The 13636-nt window shown below is 34.6% G+C and overlaps 1 long non-coding RNA gene across 1 annotated transcript; it reads right to left on the reverse strand.

Annotated features, from left to right (window-relative positions):
* Positions 1-2249: 2249 nt before the first annotated feature.
* On the reverse strand, positions 2250-13138 carry LOC149502414 (uncharacterized). Its single transcript, XR_016323475.1, has 2 exons — positions 13103-13138; positions 2250-12632 (listed from the first exon to the last, which is right to left on the reverse strand). It is a non-coding gene; the product is annotated as an uncharacterized LOC149502414 (long non-coding RNA).
* Positions 13139-13636: the final 498 nt, after the last annotated feature.

The raw sequence follows: 13636 nt of genomic DNA on the forward strand, positions 1-13636 counted from the left end.
TAGCAACGTCATCAGGTTTGAGCCCCGTGAGCTCACCTACTAAAGTTAGGGTTACGTTGAAATAGCCACTAGGGCTATCAGCTTAGGTAGGAAAAAAAAAAAAAAAAAAAAAAAACAATATCTGGTATATTATAGTTTGGTACAAATTAACATATTAGAATTCAGATACAAATACAAAGGTGCATTCTCACAAATAGGTTCGCCGATGGCTGTGCGACTCTGAGACAGGAACGTCAGAACTGAAAGCAGGGGAAGAGAAGTGGACTGTACCGGTTGCGCCAGTACTGCAAAGTGGAATTACCATGGGACTGAATTGCGTAAAATTCGACAGCAACTTTAAAGTTGACAATATTCTGTTGGCTAATTACGTGATGCCACCGTTTAGCGTTTCTCCGTTAGCACCGATGAGTTGTTGAAAGCGTAAAACTGTATCCATTCTTGGCAGACAAGAACAATGTTTAGTTTATATACGTATTTCTAAGGAATCTCTTTACCTGAGAAATGTGTTATTTAATTGAAAAGAAATGTCAATAAAATGTAATCAATATTTTACCTTAAAATTTACAAATTCTGAGACACTCGTCGGAACCATCTTCTTCTACGGTATCATGTTCTATTTAAATTGGTTTTTATGTCATATTTTATTCCTTGAAAAATTGTAATTGTTGTAAAAATATTGTCAGTTAATAATTTAAAAAAAATGCTATGCAGCTTTTTTTGTAATTCCACGCATTTTTTCAATAGAAATTCTAGATGATACGGACAAAGGCTTAGGGGAAATTTGTAATATTTTTAATTTTAATAAAATAATCTGTTTTGCACTTTTTTGCTTTTTTTTTTGTGGGGAAAATATTCAAAATATTATTTTGCACTCAAACTATGTATAAATACTTCGGAGCTATCATTTCATGTTTTATTTATTCCATGCCGAATTTCTTTTTCGGGCCCGGAGCCGAGACCCCTCACAAGAATCCCGTTTTATGAGGTACGTCTTATATTTAGAACAACCCTGAAGCTTTTTAGCAGTGTAGACAGGTTAACGCGCTCACGGATACAGCTTTCGAAGACCATATTATATATAGGTATACATCATGGCTGGAAAACAGCCCACCTTAAAACTTATGGTTTATATCTCAATTGTATCGTAATTTTGAAAATAACAATTTCTTTGCTGAATTGATTTTTAATGCATAAAAATTAAGGAATAATCGTGGAATTCCAACGTGAATGTGAATTAAGAAATGTTAGTATCTGTCTGTTAGGTCCAAGTACTGGCATAGTCGCACAGGTCGATTTTAGTGCGTAGAAGCAGTAGTAGTAGTGCTGCTTCAGTAACTGTATTGGGTAGGCACTGACACGAAGGATGGGTAGCACAGTGAGTATGAATATGTGCTGCCCGCAGTTCACAAGATTATCGAAGTATCCCCGAACGTGTTTTGAATAACAATAAATGGATGATGGCCTAAAATTACGAGCGACAGCGATTTTTGTCAAATTGTAAGGCGACTGCCCAAGTAGTGGCGGTAAGTAAGTCGCCACAAGTACACTGGGCATCTTATTCTTTATGCATAAATTTTTTTGGGACCGGGGCCGAACATCGCACGAGGTACCCACGCGTAGGGGGCGCACTGGGTGTATGGGACTAGACGGTTCGTAGATATAGGATAATGTTCGGTGCACTCCAATCACTGATTTGTTTGCCTATCCATCAGTTCCTTCGAGACGCAATTAGGGCTTTATCCTGACTGGTGAGCGAGCTAAAGAATTAGCCTAAAACAATTACTTACAAAAATGAATGTATCACTGGATCGAAACCGCGACTCACTGCGAAAATCCGGCGGCAAACTCAGTTAGCTGTGTCTGTTAAATTGCAAGTCGAACGCTTTCTCGCATTCGACGAGTTAGCTAATTGACCAATGGTACTAGATGTTTTTTTTTTATTGTTGATGTTTGAATGGATATTTTTTTAACGAAATTGGAAATTACTATTACCAAATGCTTATCACGAGATCATTAAGTAACAATACGATGGTATTAATAAATTCATCTTTGATCGTTATATTTCTGTATGATATGACCCCAATTTGTCGTGCCATGCGTATTATATATATTTTTTTGGTCTAGAAGACATAAATAATATTACACTCCAAAGTAGGAGAGAATTGATGAAGATCTCCGTATCTTTAAGTTACCAATGTGACAATACTGATTTTCTTGGAAAACAACGATTGAGAAAAATAAAATAAAGATTTATATTAATAAATAAAGTTTATTTAATTTAATTTACGCATTAAAAGACACGAATACGGTTAATGCGTCATAATTTCTAAAGTATTCAGACTTCCTCTTCAAACATTTCTTATTAAGACTTGCTACTTTAGCAGTCAAATGTGATTGCTTCCATTGTTACCTCTTTGTGGATCTTCGCTGCAGACTGTTGTGAATCTACTTCCGTAAGATATTTATATGTTCTATACTTCTTTCTATTGTTACCTTTTTGTGGATCTTCGCTGAAGACAGTTGTGAATCTAATTCCGTAAGATATTGTTATGTTATATAGTTTCTAAGGTATTCAGATTTCCTCTTCAAACATTGCTTATAAGACTGCCAATTTTAGCAGTCAAGTGTGATTTCTTTCTTTTGTTACCTCTTTGTGGATCTTCGCTGCAGACTATTGTGAATCTACATCCATAAGATATTTATATGATCTATATTTTGTAAGGTATTCAGACTTCTTTTTTAAACATTGCTTATTAGGACTGGCAATTTTAGCAGTCATGTGTGACTCCTTCTATTGTTACCTTTTTGCAGATCTTCGCTGCAGACAGTTGTGAATCTAATTCCGTAAGATATTGTTATGTTGTATAGTTTGTAAGGTAATCATACTTCCTCTTCAAACATTGCTTATTAGGACTGGCCATTTTAGCAGTTAAGTGTGACTTCTTTCTATTGTTACCTCTTTGTGGATCTTCGCTGCAGACAGTTGTGAATCTAATTCCGTAAGATATTGTTATGTTGTATAGTTTGTAAGGTAATCATACTTCCTCTTCAAACATTGCTTATTAAAACTGGTCATTTTAGCAGTCAAGTGTGATTTCTTTCCATTGTAACCTCTTTCTGGAACTTCGCTGCAGACTGTCGTTGATCTAATTCCGTAAGATATTGTTTTTTTATATAGTTTCTAAGGTATTCAGACTTCTTTTTGAAACATTGCTTATTAAGACTGGCGGCCTTAACAGTCCAGTGTGATTGCTTCCATGGCTACCTCTTAGTGGATCTTCGCTGCAGACTATTGTGAATCTACATCCATAATATATTTATATGTTCTATATTTTGTAAGGTATTCAGACTTCCTTTTTAAACATAGCTCATTAAGACTGGCAATTTTAGCAATCAAGTGTGACTTCTTTCTATTGTTACATCTTTGTGACTCTACTTCCGTAAGATATTTATATTGTTATATTGTATAGTTTCTAAGGTATTCAGACTTCCTCTTTAAACATAGCTTATTAAAACTGGCCATTTTAGCAGTCAAGTGTGACTTCTTTCTTTTATTACCTCTTTGTGGATCTTCGCTGCAGACTGTTGTGAATCTAATTCCGTAAGATATTGTTATGTTGTATAGTTTGTAAGGTAATCATACTTCCTCTTCAAACATTGCTTATTAAGACTGGCCATTTTAGCAGTCAAGTGTGATTTCTTTCTATTGTTACCTCTTTGTGGATCTTCGCTGCAGACTGTCGTGAATCTAATTCCGTAAGATATTGATATTTTATATAGTTTCTATGGTAATCAGACTTCTTTTTGAAAAATTGCTTATTAAGACTGGCGACCTTAACAGTCCAGTGTGATTGCTTCCATTGTTACCTCTTTGTAGATCTTCGCTGCAGACTGTTGTGAATCTACATCCATAAGATATTTATATGTTTTATATTTTGTAAGATATTCAGACTTCTTTTTCAAACGTAGCTTATTAGGACTGGCGACCTTAACAGTCCAGTGTGATTGCTTCCATTGTTACCTCTTTGTAGATCTTCGCTGCAGACTGTTGTGAATCTACTTCCGTAAGATATTTATATTGTTATGTTGTATAGTTTCTAAGGTATTCAGACTTCTTTTTCAAACATAGCTTATTAAGACTGGCAATTTTAGCAGTCATGTGTGACTCCTTCTATTGTTACCTCTTTGTGGATCTTTGCTGCAGTCTGTTGTGAATCTACTTCCGTAATATATTTATATTGTTATGTTGTATAGTTTGTAAGGTAATCATACTTCCTCTTCAAACATTGCTTATTAAGACTGGCCATTTTAGCAGTCAAGTGTGATTTCTTTCTATTGTTACCTCTTTGTGGATCTTCGCTGCAGACTGTCGTGAATCTAATTCCGTAAGATATTGATATTTTATATAGTTTCTATGGTATTCAGACTTCTTTTTGAAAAATTGCTTATTAAGACTGGCGACCTTAACAGTCCAGTGTGATTGCTTCCATTGTTACCTCTTTGTAGATCTTCGCTGCAGACTGTTGTGAATCTACATCCATAAGATATTTATATGTTTTATATTTTGTAAGATATTCAGACTTCTTTTTCAAACGTAGCTTATTAGGACTGGCGACCTTAACAGTCCAGTGTGATTGCTTCCATTGTTACCTCTTTGTAGATCTTCGCTGCAGACTGTTGTGAATCTACTTCCGTAAGATATTTATATTGTTATGTTGTATAGTTTCTAAGGTATTCAGACTTCTTTTTCAAACATAGCTTATTAAGACTGGCAATTTTAGCAGTCATGTGTGACTCCTTCTATTGTTACCTCTTTGTGGATCTTTGCTGCAGACTGTTGTGAATCTACTTCCGTAATATATTTATATTGTTATGTTGTATAGTTTGTAAGGTAATCATACTTCCTCTTCAAACATTGCTTATTAAGACTGGCCATTTTAGCAGTCAAGTGTGATTTCTTTCTATTGTTACCTCTTTGTGGATCTTCGCTGCAGACTGTTGTGAATCTAATTCCGTAAGATATTGTTATGTTGTATAGTTTGTAAGGTAATCATACTTCCTCTTCAAACATTGCTTATTAAGACTGGCCATTTTAGCAGTCAAGTGTGATTTCTTTCTATTGTTACCTCTTTGTGGATCTTCGCTGCAGACTGTCGTGAATCTAATTCCGTAAGATATTGATATTTTATATAGTTTCTATGGTATTCAGACTTCTTTTTGAAAAATTGCTTATTAAGACTGGCGACCTTAACAGTCCAGTGTGATTGCTTCCATTGTTACCTCTTTGTAGATCTTCGCTGCAGACTGTTGTGAATCTACATCCATAAGATATTTATATGTTTTATATTTTGTAAGATATTCAGACTTCTTTTTCAAACGTAGCTTATTAGGACTGGCGACCTTAACAGTCCAGTGTGATTGCTTCCATTGTTACCTCTTTGTAGATCTTCGCTGCAGACTGTTGTGAATCTACTTCCGTAAGATATTTATATTGTTATGTTGTATAGTTTCTAAGGTATTCAGACTTCTTTTTCAAACATAGCTTATTAAGACTGGCAATTTTAGCAGTCATGTGTGACTCCTTCTATTGTTACCTCTTTGTGGATCTTTGCTGCAGTCTGTTGTGAATCTACTTCCGTAATATATTTATATTGTTATGTTGTATAGTTTGTAAGGTAATCATACTTCCTCTTCAAACATTGCTTATTAAGACTGGCCATTTTAGCAGTCAAGTGTGATTTCTTTCTATTGTTACCTCTTTGTGGATCTTCGCTGCAGACTGTCGTGAATCTAATTCCGTAAGATATTGATATTTTATATAGTTTCTATGGTATTCAGACTTCTTTTTGAAAAATTGCTTATTAAGACTGGCGACCTTAACAGTCCAGTGTGATTGCTTCCATTGTTACCTCTTTGTAGATCTTCGCTGCAGACTGTTGTGAATCTACATCCATAAGATATTTATATGTTTTATATTTTGTAAGATATTCAGACTTCTTTTTCAAACGTAGCTTATTAGGACTGGCGACCTTAACAGTCCAGTGTGATTGCTTCCATTGTTACCTCTTTGTAGATCTTCGCTGCAGACTGTTGTGAATCTACTTCCGTAAGATATTTATATTGTTATGTTGTATAGTTTCTAAGGTATTCAGACTTCTTTTTCAAACATAGCTTATTAAGACTGGCAATTTTAGCAGTCATGTGTGACTCCTTCTATTGTTACCTCTTTGTGGATCTTTGCTGCAGACTGTTGTGAATCTACTTCCGTAATATATTTATATTGTTATGTTGTATAGTTTGTAAGGTAATCATACTTCCTCTTCAAACATTGCTTATTAAGACTGGCCATTTTAGCAGTCAAGTGTGATTTCTTTCTATTGTTACCTCTTTGTGGATCTTCGCTGCAGACTGTTGTGAATCTAATTCCGTAAGATATTGTTATGTTGTATAGTTTGTAAGGTAATCATACTTCCTCTTCAAACATTGCTTATTAAGACTGGCCATTTTAGCAGTCAAGTGTGATTTCTTTCTATTGTTACCTCTTTGTGGATCTTCGCTGCAGACTGTTGTGAATCTAATTCCGTAAGATATTGTTATGTTGTATAGTTTCTAAGGTATTCAGATTTCCTCTTCAAACATTGCTTATAAGACTGCCAATTTTAGCAGTCAAGTGTGATTTCTTTCTTTTGTTACCTCTTTGTGGATCTTCGCTGCAGACTATTGTGAATCTACATCCATAAGATATTTATATGATCTATATTTTGTAAGGTATTCAGACTTCTTTTTTAAACATTGCTTATTAGGACTGGCAATTTTAGCAGTCATGTGTGACTCCTTCTATTGTTACCTTTTTGCAGATCTTCGCTGCAGACAGTTGTGAATCTAATTCCGTAAGATATTGTTATGTTGTATAGTTTGTAAGGTAATCATACTTCCTCTTCAAACATTGCTTATTAGGACTGGCCATTTTAGCAGTTAAGTGTGACTTCTTTCTATTGTTACCTCTTTGTGGATCTTCGCTGCAGACAGTTGTGAATCTAATTCCGTAAGATATTGTTATGTTGTATAGTTTGTAAGGTAATCATACTTCCTCTTCAAACATTGCTTATTAAAACTGGTCATTTTAGCAGTCAAGTGTGATTTCTTTCCATTGTAACCTCTTTCTGGAACTTCGCTGCAGACTGTCGTTGATCTAATTCCGTAAGATATTGTTTTTTTATATAGTTTCTAAGGTATTCAGACTTCTTTTTGAAACATTGCTTATTAAGACTGGCGGCCTTAACAGTCCAGTGTGATTGCTTCCATGGCTACCTCTTAGTGGATCTTCGCTGCAGACTATTGTGAATCTACATCCATAATATATTTATATGTTCTATATTTTGTAAGGTATTCAGACTTCCTTTTTAAACATAGCTCATTAAGACTGGCAATTTTAGCAATCAAGTGTGACTTCTTTCTATTGTTACATCTTTGTGACTCTACTTCCGTAAGATATTTATATTGTTATATTGTATAGTTTCTAAGGTATTCAGACTTCCTCTTTAAACATAGCTTATTAAAACTGGCCATTTTAGCAGTCAAGTGTGACTTCTTTCTTTTATTACCTCTTTGTGGATCTTCGCTGCAGACTGTTGTGAATCTAATTCCGTAAGATATTGTTATGTTGTATAGTTTGTAAGGTAATCATACTTCCTCTTCAAACATTGCTTATTAAGACTGGCCATTTTAGCAGTCAAGTGTGATTTCTTTCTATTGTTACCTCTTTGTGGATCTTCGCTGCAGACTGTCGTGAATCTAATTCCGTAAGATATTGATATTTTATATAGTTTCTATGGTAATCAGACTTCTTTTTGAAAAATTGCTTATTAAGACTGGCGACCTTAACAGTCCAGTGTGATTGCTTCCATTGTTACCTCTTTGTAGATCTTCGCTGCAGACTGTTGTGAATCTACATCCATAAGATATTTATATGTTTTATATTTTGTAAGATATTCAGACTTCTTTTTCAAACGTAGCTTATTAGGACTGGCGACCTTAACAGTCCAGTGTGATTGCTTCCATTGTTACCTCTTTGTAGATCTTCGCTGCAGACTGTTGTGAATCTACTTCCGTAAGATATTTATATTGTTATGTTGTATAGTTTCTAAGGTATTCAGACTTCTTTTTCAAACATAGCTTATTAAGACTGGCAATTTTAGCAGTCATGTGTGACTCCTTCTATTGTTACCTCTTTGTGGATCTTTGCTGCAGTCTGTTGTGAATCTACTTCCGTAATATATTTATATTGTTATGTTGTATAGTTTGTAAGGTAATCATACTTCCTCTTCAAACATTGCTTATTAAGACTGGCCATTTTAGCAGTCAAGTGTGATTTCTTTCTATTGTTACCTCTTTGTGGATCTTCGCTGCAGACTGTCGTGAATCTAATTCCGTAAGATATTGATATTTTATATAGTTTCTATGGTATTCAGACTTCTTTTTGAAAAATTGCTTATTAAGACTGGCGACCTTAACAGTCCAGTGTGATTGCTTCCATTGTTACCTCTTTGTAGATCTTCGCTGCAGACTGTTGTGAATCTACATCCATAAGATATTTATATGTTTTATATTTTGTAAGATATTCAGACTTCTTTTTCAAACGTAGCTTATTAGGACTGGCGACCTTAACAGTCCAGTGTGATTGCTTCCATTGTTACCTCTTTGTAGATCTTCGCTGCAGACTGTTGTGAATCTACTTCCGTAAGATATTTATATTGTTATGTTGTATAGTTTCTAAGGTATTCAGACTTCTTTTTCAAACATAGCTTATTAAGACTGGCAATTTTAGCAGTCATGTGTGACTCCTTCTATTGTTACCTCTTTGTGGATCTTTGCTGCAGACTGTTGTGAATCTACTTCCGTAATATATTTATATTGTTATGTTGTATAGTTTGTAAGGTAATCATACTTCCTCTTCAAACATTGCTTATTAAGACTGGCCATTTTAGCAGTCAAGTGTGATTTCTTTCTATTGTTACCTCTTTGTGGATCTTCGCTGCAGACTGTTGTGAATCTAATTCCGTAAGATATTGTTATGTTGTATAGTTTGTAAGGTAATCATACTTCCTCTTCAAACATTGCTTATTAAGACTGGCCATTTTAGCAGTCAAGTGTGATTTCTTTCTATTGTTACCTCTTTGTGGATCTTCGCTGCAGACTGTCGTGAATCTAATTCCGTAAGATATTGATATTTTATATAGTTTCTATGGTATTCAGACTTCTTTTTGAAAAATTGCTTATTAAGACTGGCGACCTTAACAGTCCAGTGTGATTGCTTCCATTGTTACCTCTTTGTAGATCTTCGCTGCAGACTGTTGTGAATCTACATCCATAAGATATTTATATGTTTTATATTTTGTAAGATATTCAGACTTCTTTTTCAAACGTAGCTTATTAGGACTGGCGACCTTAACAGTCCAGTGTGATTGCTTCCATTGTTACCTCTTTGTAGATCTTCGCTGCAGACTGTTGTGAATCTACTTCCGTAAGATATTTATATTGTTATGTTGTATAGTTTCTAAGGTATTCAGACTTCTTTTTCAAACATAGCTTATTAAGACTGGCAATTTTAGCAGTCATGTGTGACTCCTTCTATTGTTACCTCTTTGTGGATCTTTGCTGCAGTCTGTTGTGAATCTACTTCCGTAATATATTTATATTGTTATGTTGTATAGTTTGTAAGGTAATCATACTTCCTCTTCAAACATTGCTTATTAAGACTGGCCATTTTAGCAGTCAAGTGTGATTTCTTTCTATTGTTACCTCTTTGTGGATCTTCGCTGCAGACTGTCGTGAATCTAATTCCGTAAGATATTGATATTTTATATAGTTTCTATGGTATTCAGACTTCTTTTTGAAAAATTGCTTATTAAGACTGGCGACCTTAACAGTCCAGTGTGATTGCTTCCATTGTTACCTCTTTGTAGATCTTCGCTGCAGACTGTTGTGAATCTACATCCATAAGATATTTATATGTTTTATATTTTGTAAGATATTCAGACTTCTTTTTCAAACGTAGCTTATTAGGACTGGCGACCTTAACAGTCCAGTGTGATTGCTTCCATTGTTACCTCTTTGTAGATCTTCGCTGCAGACTGTTGTGAATCTACTTCCGTAAGATATTTATATTGTTATGTTGTATAGTTTCTAAGGTATTCAGACTTCTTTTTCAAACATAGCTTATTAAGACTGGCAATTTTAGCAGTCATGTGTGACTCCTTCTATTGTTACCTCTTTGTGGATCTTTGCTGCAGACTGTTGTGAATCTACTTCCGTAATATATTTATATTGTTATGTTGTATAGTTTGTAAGGTAATCATACTTCCTCTTCAAACATTGCTTATTAAGACTGGCCATTTTAGCAGTCAAGTGTGATTTCTTTCTATTGTTACCTCTTTGTGGATCTTCGCTGCAGACTGTTGTGAATCTAATTCCGTAAGATATTGTTATGTTGTATAGTTTGTAAGGTAATCATACTTCCTCTTCAAACATTGCTTATTAAGACTGGCCATTTTAGCAGTCAAGTGTGATTTCTTTCTATTGTTACCTCTTTGTGGATCTTCGCTGCAGACTGTCGTGAATCTAATTCCGTAAGATATTGATATTTTATATAGTTTCTATGGTATTCAGACTTCTTTTTGAAAAATTGCTTATTAAGACTGGCGACCTTAACAGTCCAGTGTGATTGCTTCCATTGTTACCTCTTTGTAGATCTTCGCTGCAGACTGTTGTGAATCTACATCCATAAGATATTTATATGTTTTATATTTTGTAAGATATTCAGACTTCTTTTTCAAACGTAGCTTATTAGGACTGGCGACCTTAACAGTCCAGTGTGATTGCTTCCATTGTTACCTCTTTGTAGATCTTCGCTGCAGACTGTTGTGAATCTACTTCCGTAAGATATTTATATTGTTATGTTGTATAGTTTCTAAGGTATTCAGACTTCTTTTTCAAACATAGCTTATTAAGACTGGCAATTTTAGCAGTCATGTGTGACTCCTTCTATTGTTACCTCTTTGTGGATCTTTGCTGCAGTCTGTTGTGAATCTACTTCCGTAATATATTTATATTGTTATGTTGTATAGTTTGTAAGGTAATCATACTTCCTCTTCAAACATTGCTTATTAAGACTGGCCCTTTTAGCAGTCAAGTGTGATTTCTTTCTATTGTTACCTCTTTGTGGATCTTCGCTGCAGACTGTTGTGAATCTAATTCCGTAAGATATTGTTATGTTGTATAGTTTGTAAGGTAATCATACTTCCTCTTCAAACATTGCTTATTAAGACTGGCCATTTTAGCAGTCAAGTGTGATTTCTTTCTATTGTTACCTCTTTGTGGATCTTCGCTGCAAACTGTCGTCAATCTAAGTCCGTAAGATATTGTTTTTTTATATAGTTTCTAAGATATTCAGACTTCTTTTTCAGACATAGCTTATTAGGACTGGCAGTTTTAGCAGTCATGTGTGACTCCTTCTATTGTTACCTCTTTGTGGATCTTTGCAGCAGACTGTTGTGAATCTAAGTCCGTAAGATATTGTTTTTTTATATAGTTTCTAAGATATTCAGACTTCTTTTTCAAACATAGCTTATTAGGACTGGCAGTTTTAGCAGTCATGTGTGACTCCTTCTATTGTTACCTTTTTGCGGATCTTCGCTGCAGACTGTTGTGAATCTACCTCCGTAAGATATTTATATTGTTATGTTATATAGTTTCTAAAGTATTCAGACTTCTTTTTCAAACATTGCTTATTAAGACTGGCGACCTTAACAGTCCAGTGTGATTGCTTCCATTGTTACCTCTTTGTAGATCTTCGCTGCAGGCGGTTGTGAATCTACTTCCGTAAGATATTTATATTGTTATGTTGTATAGTTTCTAAGGTATTCAGACTTCTTTTTCAAACATAGCTTATTAAGACTGGCAATTTTAGCAGTCATGTGTGACTCCTTCTATTGTTACCTCTTTGTGGATCTTTGCTGCAGTCTGTTGTGAATCTACTTCCGTAATATATTTATATTGTTATGTTGTATAGTTTGTAAGGTAATCATACTTCCTCTTCAAACATTGCTTATTAAGACTGGCCCTTTTAGCAGTCAAGTGTGATTTCTTTCTATTGTTACCTCTTTGTGGATCTTCGCTGCAGACTGTTGTGAATCTAATTCCGTAAGATATTGTTTTTTTATATAGTTTCTAAGATATTCAGACTTCTTTTTCAAACATAGCTTATTAGGACTGGCAGTTTTAGCAGTCATGTGTGACTCCTTCTATTGTTACCTTTTTGCGGATCTTCGCTGCAGACTGTTGTGAATCTACCTCCGTAAGATATTTATATTGTTATGTTATATAGTTTCTAAAGTATTCAGACTTCTTTTTCAAACATTGCTTATTAAGACTGGCGACCTTAACAGTCCAGTGTGATTGCTTCCATTGTTACCTCTTTGTAGATCTTCGCTGCAGGCGGTTGTGAATCTACTTCCGTAAGATATTTATATTGTTATGTTGTATAGTTTCTAAGGTATTCAGACTTCTTTTTCAAACATAGCTTATTAAGACTGGCAATTTTAGCAGTCATGTGTGACTCCTTCTATTGTTACCTCTTTGTGGATCTTTGCTGCAGTCTGTTGTGAATCTACTTCCGTAATATATTTATATTGTTATGTTGTATAGTTTGTAAGGTAATCATACTTCCTCTTCAAACATTGCTTATTAAGACTGGCCCTTTTAGCAGTCAAGTGTGATTTCTTTCTATTGTTACCTCTTTGTGGATCTTCGCTGCAGACTGTTGTGAATCTAATTCCGTAAGATATTGTTATGTTGTATAGTTTGTAAGGTAATCATACTTCCTCTTCAAACATTGCTTATTAAGACTGGCCATTTTAGCAGTCAAGTGTGATTTCTTTCTATTGTTACCTCTTTGTGGATCTTCGCTGCAAACTGTCGTCAATCTAAGTCCGTAAGATATTGTTTTTTTATATAGTTTCTAAGATATTCAGACTTCTTTTTCAGACATAGCTTATTAGGACTGGCAGTTTTAGCAGTCATGTGTGACTCCTTCTATTGTTACCTCTTTGTGGATCTTTGCTGCAGACTGTTGTGAATCTAAGTCCGTAAGATATTGTTTTTTTATATAGTTTCTAAGATATTCAGACTTCTTTTTCAAACATAGCTTATTAGGACTGGCAGTTTTAGCAGTCATGTGTGACTCCTTCTATTGTTACCTTTTTGCGGATCTTCGCTGCAGACTGTTGTGAATCTACCTCCGTAAGATATTTATATTGTTATGTTATATAGTTTCTAAAGTATTCAGACTTCTTTTTCAAACATTGCTTATTAAGACTGGCGACCTTAACAGTCCAGTGTGATTGCTTCGATTGTTACCTCTTTGTAGATCTTCGCTGCAGGCGGTTGTGAATCTACTTCCGTAAGATATTTATATTGTTATGTTGTATAGTTTCTAAGGTATTCAGACTTCTTTTTCAAACATAGCTTATTAAGACTGGCAATTTTAGCAGTCATGTGTGACTCCTTCTATTGTTACCTCTTTGTGGATCTTTGCTGCAGACTGTTGTGAATCTACTTCCGTAATATATTTATATTG

The sequence above is a fragment of the Bombyx mandarina genome, chromosome 08, assembly GCF_030267445.1.
Source record: "Bombyx mandarina strain Sakado chromosome 08, ASM3026744v2".
In the NCBI taxonomy this organism is placed as follows: Eukaryota; Metazoa; Arthropoda; class Insecta; order Lepidoptera; family Bombycidae; genus Bombyx; species Bombyx mandarina.